The sequence below is a fragment of the Pteropus alecto genome, unplaced genomic scaffold, assembly GCF_000325575.1.
Source record: "Pteropus alecto unplaced genomic scaffold, ASM32557v1 scaffold281, whole genome shotgun sequence".
In the NCBI taxonomy this organism is placed as follows: domain Eukaryota; kingdom Metazoa; phylum Chordata; class Mammalia; order Chiroptera; family Pteropodidae; genus Pteropus; species Pteropus alecto.
The window spans coordinates 230,373-240,420 of NW_006431909.1; positions in this window are offsets into that span (position 1 = coordinate 230,373).

Sequence of the window (10,048 nt, forward strand, 5' to 3'; positions counted from 1 at the left end):
TGGCTGAGGAGGAAAGGAGCTAATGAAAAGACATTCTGCAAAAGTTTGGCCATAAAAAGGTACCTACTTGAAGTGTTCCTGTAAAAATTCAAAGTGGCAGATATGAAGTTTTCTTTGATTTTTGTTTTTTAATTTTTAACATTTCATTTAAAATTGAGTATATCAAAATTAATTTTATAAATATATACAACTTTTTAAAATATATACCGCTGGTTTTTAATATAAATATACCATAGTTTATCGATTTAACCACTAAATTTGTAGTTATCTATTATGACAGCCACAGAAAGTTAGTTCATATTTTGATACCAGGTAATGGGGTTTGCTGAAACAAATACCTATAGATGTAGAAGTGCCTTTGGTTTTGAATAATGGGTAGAGTCTGGAGTTTAACCCACATAATAGTAATTGCCTAGATTGCCTTAAACAGACTGTTAGATTTATAAATGGTAAAGGTGCCTTTGATGCAGTCTCAAGATGAGAGAAGTAAGATAAAGAAAGCTTCTATTTTCTTAAAGAACATATATATCATCATAAGCAGAATGTTGGTAGAAATATTAATTAAGGGCACTTCTGGTGAGAACTCAGAAGGAAATTAGGAAACTGATCGGAAACTGGAAGAAGGACGATGCTTGTTACACAGTGGCAGAAAATTTGGCTGAATCTGGTCCTACAATTATGTGAAAATTGTCTGATGGGGGGCAAAGGTGTAATAGCCACCATAACGAGAAGGTAAGATCAAAGGACAATGCAAGCAACTCTATAGAATACAACGGAATTTATTATATGGTAAATAATTACAGGGAGGTAGGGTTAAAGCAGACAGACAACCCAGCACTCTCTGCTAACAGACTCCTGTTATATTTTTTTAATAGTATAAATCAGGTACAAGTAATTGACAAAAGAAGGGGAAAGAATGCAGTACGTTCCAGAGGCCATACCTCCTGGTGGTCTTGTGATAGATAATTGTTTATAATTGATACTATCACCAATTTGATATTTACCTTGGTTGCCATGCTAGTCCAGCTGTTACTAACAAAAATATTTATGGCTACATTGTGTACATTTAGAGAACACAGTCACCAATTAGAAGGCTTTGGTATGCTCACTAAGGACAGTAAGATTGATTAACGGTCACAGCATGAAATCCAGACACAAAAATGGAGTTGATTTTTGTTCACAGCCACATCTATACAGAAAAGCAAACTTGTAAGTGAGGAACTTGGATAGTTGACTGAGGAGTCTCCAAAGAAAATGTTGAAGGTGGGGCCTGGTATCTTCTTGCTGCTTATAGTAAAATATGAGAGAAACGAGAAATATTGAGGAAGAAACTTAAAAAGGAACCAAAACTTGATCATTTGGGATATTCTCAGACTATCCAACTGTAGAGAATGCTAAAATTAGGAGATTCACTGTGGGGATAGCCTGTTCTAGTCAGAGGGTGTGGCTACAACCTTTTTCTGAAGCATTAGGTGTGTAACCATTTCAGGAGAAACACTAGAGATGGGCTTATCCAAGAATGATTTCTAAAGGGCCCTCTTGTCTAATTGTGGATTCTTGTGACAAACACGGGAGACCCACAAAGTCTTTGAATGTTAGATGAGCAGAAATGCTGCTAGTGTGGACTGAAAAGGACAGAGAAAATGGGCTAATAGAGATACTTGATTGCAAACATGTGCTGCCCTTCAAGAAAAAATAAGAATGACTCAGGTCACAGAGGCAGAGACCTGAGGAGCTGTGGACCTTGAGAGCTGAGATGCAACCTAGAGGTCAGAGTCTCAAGCTGCAGGGATTGCTTTCCTGCCATGAAAAAGAATGGAATTTGCTCTGTTGGATTTTGAACTTGCTTGGGGCAAGTAACTTTTTGTGTGCTTATTGGCCATCATACAGCCACTTTTGTGATTTTTGTTTATATATTTTGCCTATTTTCTAATTGGATTATGTGGGGGCAGTTACTGTAGAATTTTGAGAGTTCTTTATATATTTTAGATATTAGTACTTAGATATGTGAATTGCAAAGATTTTCCCTCAGGTAACTTGTATTTTCATCCTTGTAAGGTCTTTCACAGAGTAGTAAAAGATTTTCATTTCAATAAGGTCCAATTTATCAAATTTCCCTTTTATGAATCATGTTTTTGGTGTCAACTCTAAGATCTTTTTGCCTGGCTTTAACTCCCCACATTTTTTTTCTTTTTTTTTCTAAATGTTTTTATAGTTTTATGCTTTAACATTTAAGTCTGTAATCTATTTTTAGTACATTTGTGTTACATGATCATGATCTTATGTTGTGATTGATATGTTGTTTGAATTATAAAGCACATGACTTAGGTAGATTTTTGTTGTGTTTTGTTTTGCCTATGAATGCCCAATTGCCCCAGCATTGTTTGTTAAAAAGGCTTTCTTTTCTCTATTGAATTTTTTTTTTTTTTTTGGCACCTTTGGGCATGCGTATTTGAATCTTGTCCTGAGTTCTTTCTTACGTTCCATTGGTCAGTTTCTGTCGATACCACAGTCTTTGTTATGTATCTGTATAAGTCTTGAAATTGGGAAGAGCAATTCCTCCCACTTTATTCTTTTTCAAAATTACTTTACCTATTCCAGTTTCTATGTCTTTCCATTTAAATTTTAGAATAATCTGATTTATATTTACTATGGTAGACAAAGTAGAGGCCCTACAAAAATATCTAACATCCTAATCCCTGGAACCTATGAATCTCTGTTACATGGCAAGAGGGATTAAGTTTGCAAATGAAATCAAGATTGCTAACCATCTGTCCTTAAATATAACTATTCTGGATTAGAGTATTCAAGTAGGCATGATATAATAACTAAGGCCTTTAAAATAGAAGAGGGAGGTAGAAGAAATCAAAATGATGTGTTCATTGTGAGGATTCTACCCATTGTTGCCTGCTTCGAAAATGGATACAGAGGGCCATGAGCCAAAGAATGCAGGCAGGCAGCCTCTAGAAGCTGAAAATGGCAATAATAGCAGTAATAATAATAAGGAGGAGGAGAATGAGGAGAAGGATAAGGAAGAATAAGAAGGCCAGCCCCCTTGAGCCTCCAGAAGGGAATGCAACCCTGCTCACACTTGCTTTTAGCACACTAAGACTCATTTTGGATTTCTAACATATAGAACTATAAGATATTAAATTTGTGTTGTTTTAAGGCATTTGTTACAGCAACAGTAATATGTCTACAAAAATTCTTGCTGGGATTTTTATAGGAATTACATTAAACCTGTGTATCAATATGGAAAAAACTTGTCTCTTTACTATGTCTACTATGAATATAGTATATCTATATATTTAGATCTATTTCTTTCATCAGTTTTGTATAGTTTTCAACATACAAGTCCTATATGTGTTTTGAGTTTTACACCTATGTATTTTTGAGTGATTATAAATAGCATGTATTTTTAATTTCAGTGTTCACATATCGATTGCTAGTATATAGAAATACAACTGACTTTTGCACTTTATCTTCTATCTTGTGACTTTTCTGAACTCACTTACTGGTTCTAGAATTTTTTTAATGCCTTGCTGAGATTTTCTGCATAGACAATCACATCATCTATAAATAAGGACAGTTTTATTTCCTATCTGAATGCCTTTTAGAGCCTTTCCTTCAAACACAGGAACTTCAAGCACTGGGTTAAATAAGAGTGGTGAGAAAAGAAATCCTTGCTTCCTAATCCTCAGGGAAAGGATTCACTACTGCACAATTAAGTGTAATATTTGCTGTAAATTTTTTTAGATACTTTTTATCAATTGAAGTTTCTATTCCTATTTTTCTGAGTTTTTATCATGAATTTTGTGAAATGTTAATTTTGCATCAGTTGATGTGATTTTGTGAGTTTTTTTCAGTTTGTTGAAATGGTATGTTATGTTAATTTCAAATATTGAACCAGTGTTGAATCCCTGGAGTAAACACCACGTAGTCATGTAAAATTCTTTTTATGTATTGCTAAATTCTATTTACTAGTGTTTTCTTAAGGATTTTTGTGTCTATCTTCATGAAGTATATTGGGCTATATATTTCTTTTATACAGTTTTTGTCTTTGGTATCAAGGTAATACTAGCATTCTATTTTCTGGAAGAGATTGTATTCTTTGTTAAGCATTTGGTAGAATTCTCTAGTGAAATTATCTGACCCTAGAGATTTCTCTTTTGGGAAGATTTTAATTTCCCTATATAGTTATATGGCTACGCACATTATCTTTCATATTTTGTTTTTGTGGTAGTTTTGTGATTCAAGTAAGTAGTCCGTTTCATCTAAGTTATCAAATTTATGTGTATAGTTATTTGTAGTGTTCCTTTATTGTCCTTTCGATGTCTGTATGGTGATAACCCCTGTTTCATATGGACAATGGTAATTGTATCTTCTGTTTTTCTTTGTCAGTCTTTCTATAAGCTGTCCATTTTGTTGACCTTTCAAAGAATCAGCTCTTTATTTCATTGATTTTTCTATTTTTTTTTCAATTGTATTGGTTTCTGTTCTTATCTTTTTTCTTTGCTCTGTTTAGTTTGCATTATTTTGCTCTTCTTTAGGTTCCATAATGGAGCCGAGATTATTAATTTGAGAATTTTTATATTTTATAATATATGCACTCGGTGCCATAAATTTCCCTCTCATACCTGCTTTAACTACTTCCTACAAATTTCGATACTTTGCTTTTTATTTCCATTTAGTTCAATGTATTTTTACTTTAACTCGAGTCTTCATTATTGACCCATGGATTATTTAGAAGTGTGTTGTTTAGTTAAGTGTTTTGAGATTTTCCTGTTAGCTTTCTGTTACTGCTTCTAATATGAATTATACAGTTGACCCTTGAGCAACATGGAACTGTATTTTTGATCTGTGGTTGGGAATCTATATATTCAGAGGACCAACTGTTAAGGGTGGAAAATTTTCAAGTGAGCCAACTAGCTAAGTGAGCTACAGGGAAGAAATATCTTTAGATACCAAAAGTTGTCCTACTTGCTTGTGTGTGGTTTAGGAAGTGTATTGTATAAGATATGAAGATGGCCAATGTCTACTTCTGTAATCCATTTACTTGTTAATTAAGGATGTTGTTCTGGGCAAAGATATGCTAACAGCCAACTTCCACTTCTGTAATCTGCTTGCTTGTTCAGGAGACCACCAGGATATGGTCTTAAGCTTTATCAGCGGCCTCCTCTGAAAGCTCAGGGCTGATCTCCTCTAATCCTGCGTGGTAGAGAGTCAGTCGCCGGCCGGCTAATAAAGGCTCATAATTAATCTCAACTGGCTCCGTGGGTCTCAGAATCGTTCGCACCATAACACAACCAGTAGTTATGTGCAGATTTTTGATTGCACAGGAGCCAATGCTCCTTAACCCCCTCATTGTTTAAGGGTCATCTATATTACATTCAAAGAATCCACTCTGTATTACTTTAATTCTTTTACATTTGTTGAGGTTTAAAGCCCAGGATGTGGCCAGTTTTTATGTATGTTTTGTCAGTGCTTGAAAAGAAAGTCTTTTCTAACATTTTTGAGTGGAATGGTCTATAATGACAGATTATATTCATTGACAATGTTGAGTTCTTTGGTATCCTTGCTTATTTTCTGTCTAGTTGTTCTACCAATTGTTGAGAGAGATAGTGAAGACTCCAATTATAATTGTGGATTTGTTTATTTCTCCTTTTATTTCTATCAATGTTTGCTACACATATTTTACCGCTCTCCTGTTTGGTGCATTTACATTTAGAAACTGTTATATCTTGTTTGTGGATTGACCTTCATAACATTATATAATTTCCCTCACTCTGGTGATTTTCTTTGGTCTGAGGATTAACTTATTTTACATTAATATAGCCACTTCTAATTTCCTGTGATTAATGTTTACATGCTATATCATTTTTCATTCTATTACTTTCAACTTGCCTACATATATATCTGAAATGAATTTCTTGGAGACTGCATATTTTAAAGTTTTTAAATTGTGGTAAAATATACATAATGTAAAGTTTACCATTTTAATAATTTTTACGTATACAATTGAGTGGCATTAAGTATATTCACATTGTTTTGCAACCATCACCACTATCTATCTCTAATTATTTTTTATCATTTCTAACCAAAACTCTGTATCTATTAAATATTAAACTATACTTTCTGTCTGTGAATTTGACTATTCCAGGTATCTCATATACTGGCATCATACAATATTTGTCCTTTTGTGTCTGGCTTTTTCACTTAGCATAATGTCTCAGAGTCCATCCATGTTGTAGCATGTCAGAATTTAATTTCCTTTTAAGGCTAAATAACATTCTATTGTATTTGTATACCACTTTCATTTATTCATCTATTAATGGACATTGGGTTGCTTCTACCTTCATTATTGTGAATAATGCTGCTGTGAATATTGGTATACAAATATCTGTTCAAGTCCCTGCTTTCACTTGGGTGTATACATAGAAGTGGAAATGTTGGATTATATGATAATTATATATTTAATTTTTTTAGGAATTGCCCTGTGGTTTCCTAAAGCAACTTCATCACGAAGGTTCCAATTTCTCCACATCCTCACCATCATTTGTTATTCTTTTTTTAAATTGTAGCCATCCTAGTGCATGTAAAGTGGTACCTCATCGTGGTTTTGATTTGCATCCCTAAAATGAGTAATGATATTGGTCTCTGTTATTCTTTTTTTCCCAATCAATCAAAATGTATTTATTTTTTATTTTTTAAATAACTTTTATTTTTCAATTATAATTGACATACAATATTATAGTAGTTTCAGGTGTACAACATAGCGATGACATTTATATAACTTATAAGTGATAACCCCAATAAATCTAGTACCCATCTGACACCACACAGTTATTGCAATATTATTGATTATATTCCTTATGCTATAATTTACATCTGCATGACTATTTTGTTAACTACCAATTTGTACTTCTTAATCCTTTCCCCTTTTTCACTCATCCCTTCCAATCCTCTTCCCATCTGGCAACCATCAAAATATTCTCTGCATCTATGAGTTTATTGGTTTTGTTTATCTTGTTCTTTAGATTCCACATATAAGTGAAATCATATGGCATTTGTCTTGCTCTGTCTGACTTACTGCACTCAGCAAAATATCCTCTAGATCCTTCTGTGTTCTTGCATATGATAAGATTACATTCTTTTTTTATGGCTAAGTAATATTCCATGTATACATGTACCACCACTTCTTTATTCATTCATTCGCTGATGGACACCTAGGTGCCTCCATATATTGGCTATTGTAAATAATGCTGTAATAAACATGTGGATGCCTATGTGCCTTCGAAGTAGTGTTTTGTGGTTCTTCAATAAATCCCTGCCGCATCCAGCAAGTGGTAAATCCTGCCATGTCCAGTGTGGCCCTGGAAAATAAACCTGAGTGGGAACGGTGGGAGATGAGAAAAGAAAGACAGAAAGCAAGGATCAGGAGGTCCGCTACCCACTGATGATGGACAATGGCCCAGTTAATTTTTTGCAAGCTGCTTTTATACAGGAGCATACAATTGCTGCAATCATAAGCAGTTTCCCTAAAGCATAGTAACACCGTTTCTTCTATTTCTCCAGGACTTCATTTTCTCAAGGCCTTCAGCTCATTTATCTATCTGTGGCTCTGTTTGTACTATCTTCTTCTCAGGAGGAATTTGTGGAGGATCTGTAGAGGCAAAGTAACCCTTGGTTGGATTTGTGGAGGTGAAGTAACCCATGGTTGCCTTTGCAGTTTGCAAGGATCTTGTCAGCTTACAGACTGCTCTCTACAACTATAAACTGCTCTCCACATCATACCCACATATGGGACTACTGAGTCCTTTTTGTCTCTTGTTGTAGCCTTTGTTTTAAGTCTATTTTATCTGGTATAAGTGTTTCTAACCCAAGTGTTTTGTTTTGTTTTCATTTTCATTTTCATGAAATATCTTTATCTTTTTACTTTCAGTCTATGTGTGTCTTTCAATCTGAAGTGAGTCTCTTGTAAGCAGCTTATGTAAGGGTCTTGTTTTCTTATCTATCCAACTGCCCTATCTTCTGATTGGAGTATTTAATCCATTTACATTTAAAGTAGTTGTTGATAGATATGTAGTTATTGCCATTTTATTATTTATATTTTTTATTTTCTTCTTTTTAAAAAAGTCCATCTAACATTTCCTGTAATACTGGTTTGGTGTTGATGAACTCTTAGCTTTTACTTGTCTGGGAAGTTCTCTATCTGTTCTTCAATTCTAAATGATAGCCTCGCTGTATAATCTTGGTCGTAGGTCCTTGTTTTTTATCACTTTGAATGTTTTGTGCTAATCCCTTTTGGCGTGCAAAGTTTCTGTTAAGAAATCAGCTGACAATCTTAAGGGCATTCCCTTGTAAGTCACTAACTGCTTTTCTCTTGCTGCTTTTAAGATTTTCTCTTTTTTGTCTTTTTAATTTTGATGTGTCTTGATGTGTGCCTTTTTGGGTTCATCTTGTTTGGAACTCTACGTTTTCTGGGCTTGTACATCTATTTCCTTCTCCAGGTTAGGGCAGTTTTCCATCATTATTTCTTCAAATAGGTTTTCAACTCTTTGCTCTTCTCTTCTCCTTCTGCTACCCCTATGATGCAAATGTTGGCACACTCATTGTTTCAGAGGTCTTTTAAACTATCCTCATTTGTTTTAATTCTTTTATTTTATTTTTTTATTCTGTTCTGATTGGGTGTTTTCTACTACCTTATCTTCTAAATTGCTGATTCGATCCTCTGCTTCATCTAATCTACTGTTGATTTCCTCTAATGTATTCTTCATTCCAGTTATTGTATTCTTCTTTTCTGACTGATTCTTTTTATGTTTTCTATCTCCATTTTAATGTTTCCTAGCTCCCGTTGAAGTTCTCATTGAGATCACTGAGCATCCTTATATTGAACTCTGTGTCTGGTAGATTGCTTGTCTCCACTTTTTCTAGTGCATTGTTCTGTTCTTTCATTTGGGATGTGTTTCTTTATCTTCCCATTTTGGCTGCATCCCTATATTTGTTTCTATGTATTAGGTAAGGCTACTATGTCTCCCAGTCTTAGCAGAGGGGTCTTATTTAGTAGGTGTCCTGTGGGGCCCAGTAGCACACTCTCCCTGGTCACCTGAGTTGGGTTCTCCAAGTGTGTCCCTTGTGTGGGTCGTATGTACCCTCCTGTTGTAGTTAGGCCTTGGTTCCTATTTGCACATCAGTGTGAAGGACTGACCCTCGGACTGATTGTGAGGATGGGTTAGGGACTATAGTGGAGGAATTGTTGTGCAGGGGCTGACCCTATGGAGTAGAATTCACTTTAGCCGGGCTATGGTGCCTGTACAGTCTACTCTTTGGATGTGTCACCTGCGGAAGCAGCTGGGTGGTGCTCTGGGTCAGTTGGAAACTGACCACTAGCATGCTAGTCCCAGAGCCACCTGAGAGAGGCCTTGCCCCAGGCCAAGTTCAGCCACTGCATATGCCCTGGCCTGGCTACCTGGCATGAGCCACAAAGCAATCTGCAGATGGCTGCCATCCATGCTGGGGTTAGAGGTACCTTGAGAGACCAAGCCATGAACCAAGGCCATCTGCTGCTAGTGCCAGGCTTGGGGCTGCTCAGCAAGAGGTACAGGGAACGTTGAGACAAGATGCTGCTTCTTTGGGTTTTGTGAACCTTTGAGAGATTTTAGAAAAGTCCACAGCATGAGCCAAGACAGGCCATTTGTATGGAAAAGCCACTGGAAGCAGCTTTGGTGGGCTGGCAAGATGGGTGGGGCAGGATCTCAGAATCACCAGGGCGGGGTGATGAGTGTTAGCCAAGTTGATAGAGACTCAGATATGGCGATTCTCTGTGTATGCCAACTGGGAGGGCTGAGGGCTCAACAAAGAAACAATGGATTCTGCCAGCACTTCTGTATAAGAGAAAGCTGCCTCTCTAACCCTCACCCTGAAGCTAGACAATTTAGTTCCTCCCCATATATCCCTGGCACCTTTCAAGCTGCTACATCTATCCAAAGATGATCAATCTTCTTTGTTCATTGAAGCTTTTTGTCAGGTCCTCTAATGTATTTCTTAA